Raw genomic sequence first — 21,387 nt, 5'->3', positions numbered from 1 at the left:
TTTTTCTTGTTTCTTGAGGTAGGATTGTATTGCTATAAACTTCCCTCTTAGAACTGCTTTTGCTACATCCCATGTTTTGGGTCGTTGTGTTTTCATTGTCATTTGTTTCTAGGTATTTTTTGATTTCCTCTTTGATTTCTTCAGTGATCTCTTGGTTATTAAGTAGTGTATTGTTTAGCCTCCATGTGTTTATATTTTTTACAGATATTTTCCTGTAATTTATATCTAGTCTCATAACCTTGTGGTTAGAAAAGATACTTGATACAATTTCACGTTTCTTAAATTTACCAAAGCTTGATTTGTGACCTAAGGTATGATCTTTCCTGGAGAATGTTCCATGAGCACTTGAGAAGAAAGTGTATTCTGTTATTTTTGGATGGAATGTTGTATAAATATCAATTAAGTCCATCTTATTTAATGTTTGATTTAAAGCTTGTTTTCCTTTGTTTATTTTCATTTTAGATGATCTGTCCATTGGTGATAGTGGGGTGTTAAAGTCCCCTACTATTACTGTGTCACTGTCGATTTCCCCTTTTATTGCTGTTAGCATTTGCCTTATGTATTGGGGTGCTCCTATTTTGGATGCATAAATATTTACCAGTGTTATATCTTCTTCTTGGATTGAGCCCTTGATCATTATGTAGTGTCCTTCTTTGTCTCTTGCAATAGTCTTTATTTTAAAGTCTATTTTGTCTGATATGAGAATTGCTACTCCAGCTGTCTTTTGATTTCCATTTCCATGCAATATCTTTGTCCATCCACTCACTTTCAGTTTGTTTGTGTTCCTAGGTCTGAAGTGGGTCTTTTGTAGACAGCATATATATGGGTCTTGTTTTTGTATCCATTCAGCCAGTCTATGTCTTTTGGTTGGAGCATTTAATCCATTTACATTTAAGGTAATTATCAATATGTATGTTCCTATGACCATTTTCTTAATTGTTTTGGGTTTGTTATTGTAGGTCCTTCCCTTCTCTTGTGTTTCCTGCCTAGAGAAGTTCCTTTAGCATTTGTTGTAAAGTTTGTTTGGTTGTGCTGAATTCTCTCAGCTTTTGCTTGTCTGTAAAGGTTTTAATTTCTCCATCAAGTCTAAATGAGATCCTTGCTGGGTAGAGTAATCTTGGTTGTAGGTTTTTCCCTTTCATCACTTTAAATATGTCCTCCACTCCCTTCTGGCTTGCAGAGTTTCTGCTGAAACATCAGCTGTTAACCCTATGGGGATTCCCTTGTATGTTATTTGATGCTCTTTCCTTGATGCTTTTAAAAGTTTTTCTTTGTATTTAATTTTTGATAGTTTGATTAATATGTGTCTTTCATGTTTCTCCTTGGATTTATCCTGTATGGGACTCTCTGAGCTTCCTGGAGTAGATTGACCTTTTCCTTTTCCATATTACAGACATTTTCAACTATAATCTCTTCAAATATTTTCTCAGTACCTTTCTCTTTCTCTTCTTCTTCTGGGACCCGTATAATTCGAATGTTGGTGCGTTTAATGTTGTCTCTGAGGTCTCTGAGACTGTCCTCAATTCTTTTCATTCTTTTTTCTTTATTCTGCTCTGTGGTAGTTATTTCCACTGTTTTATCTTCCAGGTCACTTATCCATTCTTCTGCCTCAGTTATTCGGCTACTGATTCGTTCTAGAGAATTTTTAATTTCATGTACTGTGTTGTTCATCATTGTTTATTTGCTCTTTAGTTCTTCTGGGTCCTTGTTAAATGTTTCTTGTATTTTTCTCCATTGTATTTCCAAGATTTTGGATCATCTTTACTATCATTACTCTGAATTCTTTTTATGGTAGACCCTCTATTTCCTCTTCATTTGTTTGTTCTGCTGGGTTTTTACTTTGCTCCTTCATCTGCTGCAAATTTCTCTGTCTTCTCATTTTGCTTAACTTACTGTGTTTGGGGTCTCCTTTTCGCAGGCTGTAGGTTTGTAGTTCCCATTGTTTTTGGTGTCTTCCCCCAGTGGGTAAGTCTGGTTCAGTGGCTTGTGTAGGCTTACTGATGGAGGGGGCTGGTGCCTGTGTTCTAGTTGATGAGGCTGGATCTTGTCTTTCTGGCGGACAGGACCACATCTGGTGGTGTGTTTTGGGGTGTCTGTGAACTTAGTATGATTTTAGGTAGCCTCTCTGCTAATGGGTGGGGTTGTGTTCCTGTCTTGCTAATTGTTTGGCATGGCATGTCCAGCACTGGAACTTGCTGGTCATTGAGTGAAGCTGGGTCTTAGCATTGAGACAGAGATCTCTGGGAGAGCTCTCTCCTATTGCTATTATGTGGGGCCGGGAGGTCTCTGGTTGTTCAATGTCCTGAACTCAGCTCTGCAACCTCAGAGGCTCTGGCCTGACACCTGGCCAGAGCACCAAGACCCTGTCAGTCACACGGCTCAGTAGAAAAGTGAGGAAAAAAAGAAAGAAATTATATATATAATGTAAAATAAAATAATATAAAGTTATTAAAATAAATTTTGTTTAATTATTAAAATGAAAAAATTATAAAAGTAATTTAAAAAAAGAAGAGAGCAACCAAACCAATAAACAAATCCAATGATAACAAGTGCTAAAAACTACACTAAGATAAACATAAAAATCAGAAACTAGTCAGTCCCATACAGCAAACCCCAAGTCTACAGTTGTTCCCAAAGTCCACCACCTGAATTTTGGGATGATTCGTTGTCTATTCAGGTATTCCACAGATGAGGGGTACATCAAGTTGATTGTGGATATTTAATCCGCTGCTCCTGATGCTGCATGAAGAAATTTCCCTTTCTCTTCTTCCTTTGCACAGCTCCTGGGGTTTAGCTTTAGATTTGGCCATGCCTCTGCATGTATGTCGCCCTCTGGTGTCTGTTCTTCGCCCAGATAGGAGTGGGTTAAAGGAGCACTGATTAAGGGGCTCACTCAGGTCGCTGGGATGGAATGCAGGGTGAGCCTGCAGCGAAAGAGGCCAACGTGACATTGCTGCAGCCTGAGGTGTGCCGTGTGTTCTCCTGGGGACGTTGTCCCTCGATCACAGGACCCTGGCAGTGGTGGGCTGCACAGGGTCCTGGGAGGGGAGGTGTGGATAGTGACCTGTTCTTGGACACAGGTTTCTTGGTGGCGGCAGCAGCAGCCTGAGCGTCTCATACCCATCTCTGGTGCCTGTACTGATAGCCGCAGCTCGTGCCTGTCTCTGAAGCTCGTTTAGGAGGTTTTCTGAATCTCCTCTCCTTGTGCATCCCGAAACAATGGTTCCTTGCCTCTTAGGCAGGTGCAGAGTTTTTCCCAGACTCCCTCCTGGCTAGCTCTGGTGCACTAGCCCCCTTCAGGCTGTGTTCGCGCAGCCAACCCCAGTCCTCTCCCTGGGGTCTGACCTCCAACACCGGAGCCTCAGCTCTCAGCCCCCAACTGCCCCAGCGGGTGAGCAGACAAGCCTCTTGGGCTGGTGAGCGCTGGTCGGCACCGATCCTCTGTGTGGGAATCTTTCCACTTTGCCCTCTGCACCCCTGTTGCTGTGCTCTCCTCCGTGGCTCTGAAGCTTCCCCCCTGCCCAACCCCTGTTTCCACCAGTGAAGGTATTTCCTAGTGTGTGGAAACCTTTCCTCCTTCACAGCTCCCTCCCAGAGGGGCAGGTCCCATCCCTATTCTTTTGTGTCTTTTTTTTCTTTTTTCTTTTGCCCTACCCAGGTACATGGGGGAGTTTCTCGCCTTTTGGGAAGTCTGAGGTCTTCTGCCAGCATTCAGTAGGTGTTCTGTAGGAGTTGTTCCACATGTAGATGTATTTCTGATCTATTTGTGGGGAGGAAGGTGATCTCCACATCTTACTCCTCTGCCATCTTGAAAGTCTCCAAATACAGCATTTATAAATCATTCACTGTTAATTATTTATAAGCTATTAAAAGCTATTCAAATGTCCAAATATAGGAGAGCAGCTAAGTAGGTATTACATCATTGAATAGGATAGTTAGGTAGACATTTAAAAATATAATGATTAAGATGATATAGGAAACCAGAGTATTATCAATGTAGTGGTAATTTAAAAGCATTATACAAAAGAATATGCTGTTTTATAATTTTCATAAAATTAAATATAACTACGCAGATCAGAAATAGATGGTAATATGCAAAAGTGGAAATAGTTGCTGTGCTAAATAAAGTTGTTAGTGAAACTTTTTTTTCAGAAATTATTATTGTCACTACGTTTTATGTTTGACTTTTAATTTTGTTGATATTTTTAATTAGTAAAAGATGCTGATTTCCATGTATCAAATCTGTTTGTGTATTCTTCTTTTATCTATTTTTATATAAAAGGCTCTGGGATCCCCAGAGTGGGGTTGAGCTGAGGAACTCAGGCCCTTTGGCCTAATTGTTGCCCCAAATAATTGTTGGTCAGGTATCTCAGTGTAAATTTTTTTCTAGCCCCTTAAATGTATATTTTAAAACTAGGGCAAATAGAACAGACTTGTTTGGCTTTTAATGTTGGGGACCAGTAGGGGGTCCCTTTTGGACCATTTAACCTTAGGTAGTATAGAAATATTAAAACCTTGTCTTTTAATCACATAAATGTCCATTTTATTTATCCCATTTTAAATAACCATCTAAAGATTTCTTTATTCATTTGAGATAATTCCTTTAAAAGTTCTACCTTGTTGGAAATAGTATCTGGACTTTCCTTACAGGATTTTTCCTGTTAAAGCTAATTGTTCTAATGCTTTATTAGCATCTGTAAGACACATTGAGGGGAAGCAAAGACCACAAATGAAGCTTCCTAATCCAGTTTTTCTTGTTTTACACTAAAGAAGTTCTTAGGTTAACCATTAGATATACCTATCCTTTCTTCCATCTTTAGTTTGATTTTTGTTTTATAGGTACCAATAAAACAGCTGTTTATAAGAGCGCTCTAGAGTCAATTTGTTAGTTTCTCCAATTTAAAAGGATCCATCATTTGGCCATTAATAAACTACATATTAATAGTGATTCAAACCAATAAAACGCAAGAGACCTCCCCATAAGCGTGTGGGGAGGATGTCGCCTAAATAAAATCCAGAGAGTTTACTCTCAAGAAATAGCACAGCAGAGGCCAAGTTTTCAAAACACATGCACACACATCCTAAGAAGATCAGGTAGAACATTTACATCTCAACAACACAGGAAGAGGAATGCAAGTTTCCCCTAAAAGACCTTTGTTTAAAGTCAGAATTCTGAAAAGATATTTTTATCAAGCCAGCTTTTTTTTTTTTCTGCTAACTGTGCGTGCAAAAATAGCAATTTTTGGAATATCGAAGAACTCCAATTTGGCCATTTAGGTTGAGTTCTCTTTTAGTATAATTTCCCCCATTAACTGGGTACTTGTAAGTATGGGCTCTGTACCTGTTGTACATGAATCTGGCTGGGGTGTTAGCTGGAGGTTGGTTTTCTGATGCCCCTCCTTTCTGTGTTTGAGAGATTCTATCTCTCATTCTAAGTTGAATTGTCAGGGATAAAATTTACTAGTGAAATTGTGTGGTGGCCAGTGTGCTGTCTGTGAGCTTCACTCCTCTAGGTGTCACCCCAGAGTCGTTTCAGCCCTCTTATGTGACTCAGTTTCTCCCTTCGGTAGTCTAAGACCACCACGGTGCTCGGATTGCTGAATGGCCAGTTCTTATCCGCGACAGCTGGACCAGCAAGTGTTTTAATTAATGAGTGGGCTTCCCTATGGGACCACTGTACGGTATGAGGACTCTTTCTCCGCCACTCCTGTAAATTTCTCAGTCGTCTGAGAAAGCCGTGACCAGTCAGGAGGAGGGTCTTGTCCCTTTTCTTCGGAGCAACGCTCTCATGTAATACCTTCACTTTTATAGCGACAAATTTTATTACGGCAGCCGAATTGAAGAAAAGCATCAGATCAGCCTCTTACCTAACCACTCAGCACAGGCCACTCAGTCTCCTGCAGCTGAGCAAATCCTGGTATCCTAAAAACCAGGCCCCCGCCAGTATCTTTCAGCGGGGTGTGTATTTCCCTGGCATCTTTCAACCGGGGTCCCTTCCAGTATCTTTCAGCTGGGAGGAGGCAGGTACCTGCTACACCGCCAAATAAATCTCAGGATCATCAACCAACATGGGAGATCCAAGAACCCGGAGAGACTTACCCAAATTCGTCTGGACTCTCCGAGGAGGTGGATGAGTGCAAGGGGCTTCTGCTGGTACCAAGGCTCCAGTTCCTTGTAGAGTTCAGGTGAAGGAGAGAAGTCCACTCTGGGTCCCTTATTTGTGGTCGCCATAACTGTTGACTTAAAAAAAAAAAAGCACAACGTAAGAGTTGCGAGTTAAGTTTTATTTGGGGCAAAATGAGGGCTGCAGCCCAGAGACACCGTTTCAGATAACTGAGAAACTGCTCTGAGGAAGCAGAGCCAGGATATAGAGGAGTTTTGCAACAAAGGACAGGTCATTGGGAACATCAAAAGATTATTGTTAATTAAAGAAAATCAGGTATCTCAAGTTAAGGAATATAGTACTTTTCTATGTGTGGGAAGATGCAAGAGTCTGGGCTCACTGAAATCATTCCTTTGATATGCACCTTAGCTATCTGGGGCCTGTGTTTTCACATGCTGAGTTTCCTCAGGGCTCACTGCAGGGCGTGGCTGCAGTCTGATGGCTGCTAGATGGCAGGTATTCTTTTCAGCCCTGAGTTTCCTCAGGGTTCACCAGCTCACGCTGGGGGGCTGCAATCATTGGTGACTATGACATCCTTTGTTTATTGATATGGAAGGAAATATTCCATTTATAAATATTCCATTTATCACTCTTTAAAGTTATTAAAGCTTAAATCTGTACTAGGAATTTCATTTTACCCTGTCCATAAGAATACACACATAAATTGTTTCACCTAAACCATTTGAGGGTACATTAAAGATGTTTGCTTGTTTACTGTAAATACTTTGGTATTTCCCTAGAAAAAGAATGCTTTCTTATATAGCCACAGTACAATGACCAAAATCAGAAAAATTCACGTTGCCTATTACTATTACCTAATCTATAACCCATATTCTAATTCTGTCAAATGTCCCAGTACTGTTCTTATAACTATTTTTGTTTTCCTTGGTATTTAGGATCTAATCCAGGATCATGCAATAGTACGTTTACTCCCCATTTAAAGAGTGTCCTTTGCTTCGGTGTTTCTAGATCTTTTGCCATGACTAGACTCAAGCTAAGTGTTTTAGTAGGGATACCACAGAAATGATGAAGTAAATGTCTATACTTCTTTTTGTACTGCTAATACAAAGATAAATATTTTTTAAATTCTTTAATTTTATGTAACCACACTCACAAAATGTTTTATTTATCTTTTACAGTAGGTCCTTGTTTGTTTTCTATTTAAAATATAGCAGTGTGTACATGTCAATCCCACTCCCAATCTATCCCTCCCCCACCCTTCCCCCTGAAGACATACAGAAGGCCAAGAGGCACCTGAAAAGATGTTCAGCATCGCTAATTATTAGAGGAATTTAAATCAAAACTACAATGAAGGCTTCCCTGGTGGCGCAGTGGTTGACAGTCCGCCTGCCGATGCAGGGGACACGGGTTCGTGCCCCGGTCCGGGAAGATCCCACATGCTGCAGAGCGGCTGGGCCCGTGAGCCATGGCCGCTGAGCCTGCGCGTCCGGAGCCTGTGCTCCGCAGCGGGAGAGGCCACAACAGTGAGAGGCCCGCGAAGCGCAACAAAACAAAACAAAAAACTACAATGAGATATCACCTCACACCAGTCAGAATAGCCATCATCAAAAAATCTACAAACAATAAATGCTGGAGAGGGTGTAAAGAAAAGGGAAACCTCCTACACTGTTGGTGGGAATGTAACTTGATACAGGCACTATGGGGAACAGTATGGAAGTTCCTTAAAAAACTGAAGATAGGGCTTCCCTGGTGTCGCAGTGGTTAAGAATCAACCTACCAATGCAGGGGAAACGGGTTGGAGCCCTGGTCCGGGAAGATCCCACATGCCGTGGAGCAACTAAGCCCGTGCACCACAGCTACTGAGCCTGTGCTCTAGAGCCCGCGAGCCACAACTCCTGAAGTCCGTGCGTCTAGAGCCAGTGCTCTGCAGCTAGAGAAGCCACAGCAATGAGAAGCCCGTGCACCGCAACGAAGAGCAGCCCCCGCTCGCCGCAACTAGAGAAAGCCCGTGAGCAGCAATGAAGACCCAACGCAGCCAAAAATAAATAAATAAAAATAATAAATAAAATAAAAAAAAAAAACTGAAGATAGAATTACGATATGACCCAGCAAACACACTCCTGGGCATATACTCAGAGAAAAACATGGTTCTAAAGGATACATGCACCCCACTGTTCATCGCAGCACTGTTTACAATACCCACAAAATATTAAGTCACTAGAGAAAAAAATCACAAATTAAAAGAGAACGATACATTGCAAGTTCTGAAATGTACTTCATAAGGAAGTCAGAGGAAATGGAGCATTAAGGGTCATAAGATCAGCAGGCAAAGCAAATCCTTACACCAAATGGGGAGTTTGGATAAGTTTAATTTCCAGAAGCTTGTCTACAGACCTCATTGCTTTGTCCCAGAGGACAATGTTTAGGGGCACAGACCTTTAAATATAGTTTTGGCTCAGAACAATTCAAAGCAATGCTTTTCTCTGCATCTCAAGATCATTCCAATCCTTCTCTAGCTTGTGACGCTGCTCAGCTTCAGCTCATCAGTGCTTCCAACCAACCCAACCAGGGACTGTTTTCTGACCTGGGAGCATCAATAAGCAAAGTTTTGGTGGAGCCACTGCGGTAGCTCTGCGGTAGCTCTGCCACTATCAGGGATGGTTCCAGAGACAAAGTCACAGCTTGATGCTCAAACCTGAAGAGAGGCTTCCAGCCTGGCGACTGCAAAATTCATCAAGGAGTTCTATGCTGAGAAAATGTCTTATGGATGTTGTAGAGAATAAAGAAAAAAACCTGAGGATCTCATGGTTTCCAGATTCTTCTGTGATTGAAATCACATTCCAAATAACTCCTCTGCTTTCTGCAGACACTTTTTCTGAAACATGATGCTACTTGATGTCTTTACAAGCTGTACTTGATGAGATATAGGCTGGGAAGACCTTTAGAAAAAAGAATTCCTTCTATTCTCAAGAAAGACTGTTGACTTTTCTACCCATGTCTCTGTTTATTCCATTTATAATGAATGTTTGCTCAGCAAAAGGACACAATTATCCTTACACATTCATACATGTAACACATAGTTTGACTACTTCTAACCTTCAAGCTATGGTTTGTTTGTTTGTTTTTTAATTTTATTTACTTATTCATTTTTGGCTGCGTTGAGTCTTCGTTGTTTTGTGTGGGCTTTCTCTAGATGCGGTAAGTGGGGGCTACTCTTTGTTGCAGTGCGCGGGCTTCTCATTGCAGTGGCTTCTCTTGTTGTGGAGCACAGGCTCTATGTGCATGGGCTTCAGTAGCTGTGGCACGCGGGCTCAGTACCTGCGGCTCGTGGGCTCCAGAGCACAGGCTCAGTAGTTGTGGCACACGGGCTTAGTTGCTCCACAGTATGTGGGATCTTCCCAGACCAGGGCTCGAACCCATGTCCCCTGCATTGGCAGGTGGATTCTTAACCACTGCACTACCAGGGAAGTCCCCAGGCTATGTCTTTTTAAAAGAAATCCTATGAGAATGAATACTCTTTCTCAGTATTCTTGCCAATATAATGCTTGAAGAGCTTTTGCTTATCTTTGCAGCTGAGTATCACTGAATAGGAATGAACAGGCAAGGTGGGTTCACCTAAATCCAACCTTCTCAGGATCTTAAAGATGAGAAAAAGTAAGGGTGGAAAAACCAAACAAGTTGAAGCAGAATGGCTCTGCTCTCAGGGCAAAGCCACAGAGTCAGGCTATCTTCACATGCAAAATCATACAACAAGCCTAGGCAGGAGGATATCAGAAACACAAGCACAGAAAAAGAAAAAAAAAATCTTGAGACATTGTATAAGTTAGCTATTGCTACCTACCTAACTACCTCAAAACTCAATATGATAATAAGTTTAATAATAATAATAATAGGCTTAAAATAATAATCGCACCAGACCACAGGCTGACTGGGAAATTCTTCAGATCCCAGCTGGCTCCATAGGCTCATGCATTCACCTGCGGTCAACTGCAGGTCAGCTGGTGTCCTGGCAGGTCTTGGATGGGCTCTGTTACCCATCCAAGTTGTAAGACCTTCGCTGGAACAGCTGGTCTGACTTGGCTCTGCTCCATGGGTCTCATCCTACAACAGGCGAGCCCAGATCAAGATTTCATGACAAAGGCACAGGAGCCAGGGAGAGAGCAGAAGTGTGCAAGGCCCCATGAAGTCTAGGCTCAGAACTGTCACACCACCACTTCCCTTACATTCTATTGAGCCAAGCATGTCACAGGAAAGCCCAGATTTAAGGAAAGAGCTGCAAAGTCAGATTACAAGGGACAAAGATTCAGAGATAGGATTGGGTTATTTTTGCAATCAATCTACCAGAAGGATGTTTGAAAAAGCACTAATAGTCATATTTGGCTAAACACTACACCTCTAGATGAAAGAGAGTGATGGGGAATAAGGCTGGGCTTGCAATTTAAGGCATAGTTGGCTTAATGCATTTTCAACTGGTTGCCAGTGGGAGAATCTGAACACAAGAGTGAAAGGATTAGGAACATTAACCTGGAAATGTTGTGTAGAATTAACTGGAGTAGGAAGGGGCAATAGGTGGGGACCTCAGTTAGGAGCCTATTGGAGGATAAGAGTGAGGATTCATGTGGGCCAGAGCCCTGAGGGCAGTGGTGGGGTTGAAGAGAGGCAGGCAGGCTTGAGAGACCTGGCAGAAACAGAATAAAAAGACTTGGTATCTAAAATTTATGGAAAAGGAGGGACCTAACGTCCTCTGAGGGTATACAGCTTTGATGATGGAGATATTTATATGGTGAGTGTACATAGTAGGACTTCTCAAGAAATGATGCAGAAGGCAGGAGATGAGTTCATTCGTTGGGAGTATTGTGTTTACTACTCAGGGTAAACAAGTTATGCTACGTTGTATTAAAAAACACAACCTCACAGTCTCAGTGGCTTATCACAACAAAAACCCATTCTCCCTCATGCACCATGACCCGTGTGAGTCACAGGGGTTCTGGCTACATAGACTCTCCATAACCACCTTGGGTGGAGGCTCTACCATTTTGTAATGTTGCTATTTTTAGGGTGATTAATTTCTCCCAGTTTCCCTGGGACTTTCCCAGTTTAACACTGTAAGCTCCATATCCCAGGAAATCCCTCGGTTCCAGACAAAGTAGGATACTTGGTCACTCAACAACTGGCACAAAAAACACTTTGTCCCTGCAGGAAAAGATATGGCTAGAGGCTCTTGCTTGTTCTTTGCTTTTCCCAAAATTATACACACCATTTCCTCTCACTTGCCATTGGCCAGAATTTGTCACATGGTCCTACCTAACTGCAAGGGAACCGGAAAATATGAGAGAGCAGGGGAACCCTTTGCTGAGGATCAATAACCCTACTTCTAGATCTTTCAGGGGGCATTATGCAGCTGAGTATATACAAATCAACAGTCCTTAAAGACAATGTATGGAACTAGATCTTTCATAAAGTCAAACCATGAGAGCAATAGACTCATAGTGACAGGACAAATTCCATCTAGCCTTCACAATCATTTGCAAACCTACTGCAAGTTTCAATGTACATTTCTTACATGTGGACATAAATACTACAATTCCTTTTACACTGGTGTCATTCTCTATTTTTCCAAGACCTGTCATTACCCCACATACAATATATGTAAGGTCTTTTTTTCTCTAGGAGACACAGCCTTGGGCCAAGGTACACCATGAGTGCAGTAAAAGGTAGGTTGGTCTCCCCACGTCCTTGTCCGGGAGCTCTAGGTATGGAAGAACCTGCACAAAGGTGCACAGAATTCTTGCTTCTCCCAAATGGATTACATGATGAGTGTAAGGGACAGTTTCGGGGAGAGGATCCCATAGGAGCCATTACACTTTTTCTGAGAACCTCATCTCCTCCTGTGTGAAATAGGCAAGAACATGAGAAAAATTCTGAAACATTCCACTTTTAAGGAATTGAAACATCAAAACCATCAGTGGAGTTATGTTCTCGAGCAGTTCTCACTTGAGGTTTCACTGGATCTATGTCATATACAACACCCTAGGGATTCACGGTTTCAGCCTTCCAAGTCATCCATATAAACATATACTTTGAATAAAATAAAAACACTGTGTTTAATATGTGAGGAGGGCTCTGAGCACAATCTCTCACCCCATTAGCTACCAGATCACTGTTCTTAAGCCCTTCCTCGACAAACATTTTGAAAGTTACACCTGAGGCCTTAATGGTTGGCTTCAATCTAGCATGTGTACGTGTGTGGGTGAATGGATGGATGGATAGATAGATAGATAGATAGACAGATATATAGGTAGATAGATGATAGATGCATGTAAGTGCATATATACATACATAATTTTGCACATAAATTTATGGAGAAGCAAGTGCTGCCTACTCCTTGGTCCTCCCATCTCCACTAGACCTCCAAACCAATCACACCATACACTCTATTGAACCCCTTGCCATGATCTGTCCTGGCTGTTTGACTTTCCCTCTACTGCAGCTCTTCCTGGAATATTCTTAAATCTTGTTCAGTCATGGTTTTCTGCAGATCTTGCATTGCCCTCTTATAATGTATCCCCACCAATCCTCCTGGGAACATATGCTCTATTGATTAGACAACCTCTTGTCATCTCATCTTGAAGGCTCTTGTAGTTTAAGACTATATAAAGAAGTTCTATTGACTAATAGAACATTTGAAAGTATGAAGTCAGCAGACTGGACGTGGAGGCTGAATATATAGCACATCTTCTGATGGGAGGCAGCTGGACAGAGCAGGGAGAACACAGTCTTAGCAATCAGAGGACCTGGGTTAACCTATGGGCCCTGCCCTTACTGGCTATGTGTCCTCAGGCAAGTTGTTTAATCCTTTTGATCCTCTTTTTCTTTATCTGTACACTGAGGGATAATAGTACGTACCTCATAAATCTGCTGTGAAAATTAAATAAGATTATATATATGAAGTGTGGAGCAAAACACCTAGTACATTGTGGTTAGCCAGGAAATGAGCATTTCTTCCTTCTCAGTTACATAAATGTATATCTTCACGATTATAAAATATAGAAGAAAAGATAAGAGAAAGAGGCTTCTCTAAAACAAGATTCTCTTAAAATATGTCCTAAAGTTATAGCTTCTTGTTTGCAGAAGTCCTCACCAATGATCCATCAAGAATCACATTTCACTCTCTATTCCCGTTGCCTATTGCTACATAGCAAATGGTCCTAAAATTTAGTAACTAAAAATAACAGCATTTGCTTTGCTCAAAAACCTGCCATTTGGGTCAGGATCAGCAGGCATAGCTCAACTCTGATCTACCCAGTATCAGCTGGGGTGGCCCAGAGGCCAGGGGCTGGAATCTTGTGAAGGCTCATTTACCGACATGTTACCCGTTGCTGGCTGCTGTTGGCTGGGACCTCACGTGGGCTTTCCCTAGGGTCTTTTCTTCACAGCATGGTGGCTGGGTTCCAAGGGTGAGTGTTCCAGGAGGATGAGGTAGAAGCCGTATTCTTTTTGTAATTCAACTTCAAAAGTTATATAGCATCACTTCCATCATAGTCACAGTTCCACCAAGGTTCAAGAGGAAGCAACACAGAACCCACCTCACAATGGAGGAGTGTCAAGGTCACATTGTAATAAGAGCATGTGGGAGGGGATATATTGATACAGAAATCTTTGGAAAATGCAATCTGCCACATTCCCCAACCAGACATGGACTTGGAGGAAACTTTCACCTCTGCATTTCTTTGGGGACACACCTTTTGCTTTGTGCAACAATCATGCAGGGCTGTGGCGTCACCTATATTTGAGGTATTTTTTTTCCTGGTGTAGGAGGTGTTCAAAGGTCTATGAGGTATGTCCTCAGTAAAAATGAAATATCTCTTTTTATTTATTTGCTTATAAATATAACACACTTTCCTTTTGGAAAGAAGGAAAGGAGGGAGGGAGGGAAGGAGGGAGAGAGATGTAGAAGTAATATCTATCAAACCATCTCCTAAACAGAATCATGTACCTAGTCCTGTAAACTGATTTCTAAAACTCTTTCCATGGCATAGTGGTCCATTTTATGGATATATTATATGTATTTAACTAATCCCCCATTGATGCAATATCTCCATTGTTTGCAATTTTTTACTACTGTAAAAATACAAGAATTTGCACTTTCTAATAAAACACACTCCAGAACACTTATCTCGGTATTTCCTTAAGCCTTAAATTAAATTGTCTATGAATTTTAAATTAGGTTTTTTTTTTTTGAAGGAAAGTGTAAGGTTTATGGCCCAATTGCTGTTCCAAAGACTCTGATAACACCCTGATAAGACATGATAACACCCCACTCTCCTAATTACTTCAAAAACTCGCTTATTGTTAAAATGGCAATTAGTATTTTGTTGCTATATATCTGTACATAACTCTATACTCATATAGCACTATATATAGTTACACATATGTCAGGCATAAGTAGTGCTTTATGTTAATTATTTTATTTGTCAAGCTAGCTGTATGAAGCATGTATTAATAACCTTATCGTACTGATGACAAACAGGCTCACAGAGGTTAAGTTTCATCTTCAAGGACTTCAAAGCCAGCAAGTGGCAGCCCTGGGTATGAACCTCACCCCAGTCCCCTATATGACAAGTATTTCCACTGAAGTGTATATAAAAGACCCCAGGGAAAGCTCACATGAGGTCTCAGAAACAAAATGGAATAACATATTTATACACAAAAGAGTCTTTCATGGCAATTCCTTACTATTCTCCTAAAGTCTTCCAATGGTTCTTTTTATTTATTACTTGATCAATCACGCCCTTTCTGTGTCTACCCTCTTTCTTTGCTCAGGTGAAAGGACATAGCTGATGCTCCTGCTTGACCTTGGCCATATCTTTCACTGGCTTTCTCTAACCTTCAGCCCTGAAACTCGTTTTTCTTTCTGTTTCCATCACTGATTCTCTTCCTCTTCACCGCCGCCCTTAGAATGGGGCTTCCAGAAGCCAGTCTTCTCTCTGCCTTCTGTTCCTTTAATACCCACCCTAGGAGAGCTCATCCATTCTCATAGCTTTAAACATCACTGCTATGCTAATGACTCCTAAATTTACATTTCCAGCCCCATGTTCAATCAAGTCAAATCCTCATTAATCACAGAGCTCCTGTTTCCTGTCTACAATTGCCTACTGGACACATTCAGCAGGAATATCTTACTGTCCCTGCACCTTTAAAACAGAACACATCATCTACCCACAAAATTGAATCTCCAAACTACCTTTTGTGGCCAATAGCACCACCCTTCCACTTCGTGGGTGGCTCCTGCCAACTGTTTCCACCTAAATTCTGGATAAATACCGTAACCTGAATGCTTCCTTTATTAATTTAATTTTCATTGTTATAAAGAGCTAAAGGAAAAAAATGAAATGCATGCTTAGAGCTCTTCTTCAAATTGTTAGCTAAATTCTCTCTCTCTCTACAGTAATCAAAACAGTATGGTATTGGCATAAAAGCAGACACATAGATCAACTGAATGAAACAGAGAGCATAGAAATATACCCATACATATATGTCAATTAGCATAGGACTAAGAAGCCAAAGATGATGGGGAAAGGATATTCACTTCAATAAATGGTGTTGGGAAAACTGGATAGTCACATGCAAAAGAATGAAACACCATTCACTTAAAAAAAAAAAAAAAAAAGCAAAATGGATTAAATAATTGAACATAAGACCTGAAATCATAAAACTCCTAGAAGATAACACAGGAGGCAAGCTCATTGACATTGGTCTTGGCAATGAGTTTTTGGATTTGACACCAAAAGCCAAAGGAACAAAAGCAAAAGTAAACAAGCAGGACTACACCAAACTGAAAATCTTCTGCACAGCAAAGGAAATCATCATCAACATGAAAAGGAAACCTATGGAATGGGAGAAAATACTTGCAAACCACATATCCAAAAAGGGGTTAATATCCAAAATATACGAGGACCTCACACAGCTCAATAACAAAAAAAGAAATAACCCAATTAAAAATCGGCAAAGGACCTAAATAAACATTTTTCCAAAGAAGATATACAAATGGCCAACAAGTGCTTGTAAAGGTGTTCAGCAACTCTATTCACCAGGGAAATGCAAATCAAAACCACAATGAGATCTCACCTTACATCTGTTAGGATGTCTCTTATCAAAGAGGTTAGAAATAACAAATGCTGATGCGTATGCAGATAAAAGGAAACACTTGTGCACTGTTGGTGGGAATGTAAAGTGGAACAGCACTATGGAAAACAGTATGGAGGTTGCTCAAGAAATTAAAAATAGTACCACCAGCAATCCCACTTCTGGGTATACAGCCAAAGAAAATGAAATCATCTTGAAAAGGTACCTGTACTCCCATGTTCACAGCAGCGTTACTCACAATACCAAAGTATGGAGACAACCTAAGCATCCAACAGTGGATGAATTGATAAAGAAAAATGTGGTATATATACAATGGAATATTATTCAACCTTAAAAAAGAAGGAAATTTTGTATTTGGGATGACATAGATCAACCTGGAGGGCATTATGCTAAGTGAAATAAGCTGGAAAGAAAAACACAAATATTACATGGCATGACTTATTTATATGTGGAATTAAAAAAAAAAGTCAAATTCATAGAAATAGAGTGGAAAAGTGGTTGCCAGGGGCTGGGGACGGGGAAAAATAGGGAGAGTTTGGTTGGTAAAAGGGTACAAACCTTCAGTTGTAAGATTAGTAAGTTCTGAGGGTCTAATGTATAACATGGAGACTATAGTCCATAGCACTGTGTTGTATAATTGAAATTCACTAAGAGAAAAGAACTTAAACGTTCTCACCAAAAAGAAAAAAAAAAGGACAGGGCTTCCCTGGTGGCGCGGTGGTAAAGAATCCGCCTGCCAATGCAGGGAACACGGGTTCAAGCCCTGGTCCGGGAAGATCCCACATGTTGTGAAGCAACTAAGCCTGTGTGCCACAACTACTGAGCCCGCGTGCCAAAACTACCAAAGCCTGAGCACCTAGAGCCCGTGCTCCTCAAGAGAAGGCAACGCAATGAGAAGCCTGCACACCACAAGGAAGAGTAGCCCTCGCTCTCCACAACTAGAGAAAAGCCCGCACGGAGCAACGAAGACCCAACACAGCCAAAAATAAATAAATAAATTTATTTAAAAAAAGAAGACAAATATGTGAAGTGATGGATATGTTAATTGACATTAATTCCATGTGGTAATCTTTCACAATGTAAAAGAGTATTATGTATATAATATCATCACTTTGTACACTTTAAATGTATTACAATTTTGTCAGTTGTACCTCAGTACAGTTGGAAAATAAATAAGATAAAAATCTGACCTCAGCATATTTCCCCTGTGTTCTTCATTACTCAAAGTCATGTGTTCTACATTTTCATGAAAATAAAATCCTCAGCATTTTTTTTCATACGTCTCTTTTCACCTCCCTGCTCCACAAAAGTAGATAACAGTGTTTCAGGGAGAAGTATTCACATCTTCCTTATTTTTATATCACTTAACTGGTATTACGCCATGCTCAATAAGTATTCAAGAAATATTTGTTGAATTGAATGGATTTTCCTAATCACCTTGTAGTGCTTTGAAAATAGAGTTTTTTGTACAAGGAAAAAAAAAAAACACTTAGTAGGAGCTTAATAAATATTCATGGATTGATTAGAATTGGCTATAGGTTGGTTTCATAATTCAGGCAAATACGGAAAATAAACTGGCATCAGGCTGGCTTCTCCTTCCAGAAATGAGTGAAGATGAATTATCCCACTGAGTTATATAAGCTGAGTATCTGGCCTGGCATCCACAGAGAAAAGTAAATTAGATTTTTAAAATAGTTTCAGGGTTAACAATGTAAGATGTTATTAGTAACACAAGTAAGGAATCATTATGTACTCTATGACCTTTATCTTGATGTACTGGAATAAGAGATTTATACATCAGAATGGGATGAATTGTTCATTTTCATCAAGGATTTGGATACAAAGGGCAGAAACTCAAATTGGGAACATTCAGATTTGTCTAAGAATGCACTGCAACTGGGAGAAGGCACTGCAATTTCCCAGAGCTTGTATAAGGCCTTCAGAAACTGAATCAGCCCAGAGGGAGAAGGGCTTTAGGAACAAGAAAGCTACTTTTTACACATAAATATGTAAGTAATAACTAGCAGTAAGTTAAAAGGAAATAAAGGAAATCCAAAAACCGCATTGTCAGTTTAATGAGATTTGGGGAAAAAATATGATATTCTTTTAAAGTTTGCTTCAATATGACAGGATCTCTTTAACACATTTCTCACTGGATTTAATAGAGGTTAAAGAGATTTAACCAATCTTAACCCAGATTTATTATTATGCAGATTTTATAAACTCACTAGAGATTTCAATACTAGTAATTGTGGAATTAGTAAATCTTCCTTTATGCTTGTTAGTACTCTCTGTAATTTAACAGAGAGTGGGTGTAACCAACACTAAGATTTCATATTTAGAGAGTTATTGAAAAAAAATGATACGAAAATTTACTCAATGTGTTTAAAACTTAACAAACATTATCTCAACTCAGGAAAATAAACACGGAATGAAAATAGCCCTAATTGCTTGCTCTATGGCAAGTGTTCAATTTACCAATTTTTAAATGTATTTAATAAATAGATTATTAAATCAAGTGCAATGCTCATTAAAGATCGTATCAATTTAAGGAACTCATCTCAGCTATGATTTATTCAATCTAATACCCCATTGATTAAATGTTCTTCAGATCTTAAAAAGTCCACTTCAGGTTTAATAGGTATCAGGTCAATTTAGAAAAGCATTTAGCATGCACGAAAGCCAATGTGTGAGGAAGTGATTTGTACACTCCATGCTGTAGGGCGCCATAAGTGGGAGTGATGTTGGGAAATAGTGTCCTTAAAATGTTACTTAAAAGCATTTCAGAGAGAAAATACTGCAATTCTGTGGGCTTCTCAAGTGCCTCTAAGTGGGACAGATGGGAGTAAATGACATAACCTGGGAAGAGGGTGGTAGAAGGGAGAAGTTCTCGAGAATAGACCTAGGAATATGACTTTCTAGAATACCTACCTAATGGTTAAAGTGCTTTCTCTGGAAGTCATGTGAATTAGGGCCTTAACCACATCTCATGGGTTCCAGGGATACATTTCAGTCTTCTTAGTATTATGTCCCCAGGACATCTGTACAGAATTACAGCTCTGCAATTTGGAATACATTTTTCTTTGGTAAACTCTGTAATGATGCAATATCATTATTCTAAGATTTGATTTCTGCTTGGTTTCAATTTTTTTGGTGTGATTGTATAGATACAGAATACATTTATAAACCAGGTTCCATTTTGAAACTATATCTTGGATACTGCCTCCAAATTGTGACTCTGTGTTAATGAACAGATAAGAGCATAATATTTTCTACGGAACTATTAAGTCAAAAGTCCCTTGGTAGTGGAAGAGGTAAGTAGAAGAGCTCAGACAGAAGCCTTTCCTTTGCCATTTTAATACTAAAAGAATAATATGTTAGCTCCCATTTATTTAGCAGCTACTAGGTTCTGGACATCATTCTTTTCATATACGATAAATATCCTGAAAGTATTTCTAAACATCTGTATGTTACAGAACAATAAACTGTGATTCGGCAATTAAATGACTTGTCCCAATTAAAACGGCAAGTGAGGGGCAGAAATGAGATTTGAAATCAAAATGATCTCGCTGTAAAGCCTATGATATTTCACTACTTCTGTGGAATATCCAAGAGAAATTTGATTTAAACTATGACTTGAATGGCTCCTTTCTTTTTTTTTCCCTGTCACTGTGTTAAGTACTTTGGATACAGAGGTAAAAAGATAAGCATGTCTTCAAGTAAATCACTGTCTTATTGTGGAGACAGTCAAATAAAGAGAAAATTAGCATGCAGCAAGACAAGTTTTTTGAAAGAGAAATCCATGATGCTGTATGACACCCCAAAAGAGGCACTAAGCCACACCATACAGGAAAAATCAAGGAAGGTTTCTAAGACTATTAGGCTGTGTTTTTGGTAGTACTAAAAAAAAAAAAGGAAGAAAGGAAAAGAAAAGATGTTGTGGTAGAAGAAACTAAGCACGCAAAGGCAGGGTGATATGATCCATAATATTTGAAGTATGCATGAAGTCATTCACGTGAATCTGAAAATGCATGGAACATGGCAGGCAGGCAATATCCTTTCCCAGTGCTTAAGAGCAGGAATTCAGGTGCCAAGTTAAACAAATGGAGTAAGGATATTCTTTTCAACAAATGGTGCTAGAACAATAGATGTCCACATAAACAATGTAATTCCTGATCTCAGACTCACTCCTGAGACACACACAAAAATACTTGAGATGGTATATAGAGACCTAATTGTAAAAGTCAGAACTATAGAGCTTATGGAAGAAAATATGGAGAAATACCTTTACAAATTTGGGTAAGGCAAAAATTTCCTAAACAGAGCACAAAAATCATTCATCATAAAAGAAAAATATGATTGATGGGACTTCATCAAAATGAAGGGCATATGCTTATCAAAAAGCATCGTTAAAAAGATAAATTGGCAAATTAAAGATAAGAAGAAAGTTTGCAATATGTAATATCGGACAAGAAAATGGTATCCAGAATATATAAAGAATTTAAAAACATTAATAACAAAAATACAAACAATCCAGCTTTTATTTTATTTTTTTAACATTTTTATTGGAGTATAATTGCTTTACAATGGTGTGTTAGTTTCTGCTTTATAACAAAGTGAATCCGTTATACATATACATATATCCCCATATCTCTTCCCTCTTGCACCTCCCTCCCTCCCACCCTCCCTATCCCACCCTTCTAGCTGGCCACAAAGCACCGAGCAGATCTCCCTGTGCTGTGCAACTGCTTCCCACTAGCTATCTATTTTACATGTGGTAGTGTATATATGTCCATATATACACTACCACTCTCTCACTTTGTCCCAGCTTACCCTTCCCCCTCCCCGTATCGTCAAGTACATTCTCTAGTAGGTCTGCGTCTTTATTCCTGTCTTGCCCTTAGGTTCTTCACGAACATTTTTTTTGTTTTTTTAGATTCCATATATATGTGTTAGCATACGGTATTTGTTTTTCTCTTTCTGACTTACTTCACGCTGTATGTCAGACTCTAGGCCCATCCACCTCAATACAAATAACTCAATTTCTTTTTATGGCTGAGTATAATTCCACTGTATATATGTGCCACATCTTCTTTATCCGTTTATCCAATGATGGA

At 39.8% G+C, this 21,387-nt stretch overlaps 1 long non-coding RNA gene across 2 annotated transcripts in view; it reads right to left on the bottom strand.

Moving 5' to 3' along the window:
- The window catches only part of LOC307182996, a 493,984-nt gene that overhangs the window by 64,586 nt on the left and 408,011 nt on the right, over positions 1-21,387 (bottom strand). For both annotated transcript variants that reach the window (XR_013827328.1, XR_013827329.1), the window contains exon 3: positions 6,100-6,240. This is a non-coding gene — a long non-coding RNA (uncharacterized lncRNA). The remainder of the gene's footprint in view (positions 1-6,099; positions 6,241-21,387) is intronic.

This window comes from Stenella coeruleoalba (genome assembly GCF_951394435.1).
Source record: "Stenella coeruleoalba genome assembly, chromosome: 2".
NCBI lineage: Eukaryota > Metazoa > Chordata > Mammalia > Artiodactyla > Delphinidae > Stenella > Stenella coeruleoalba.
This window is presented reverse-complemented; position numbering and strand designations above follow the sequence as displayed.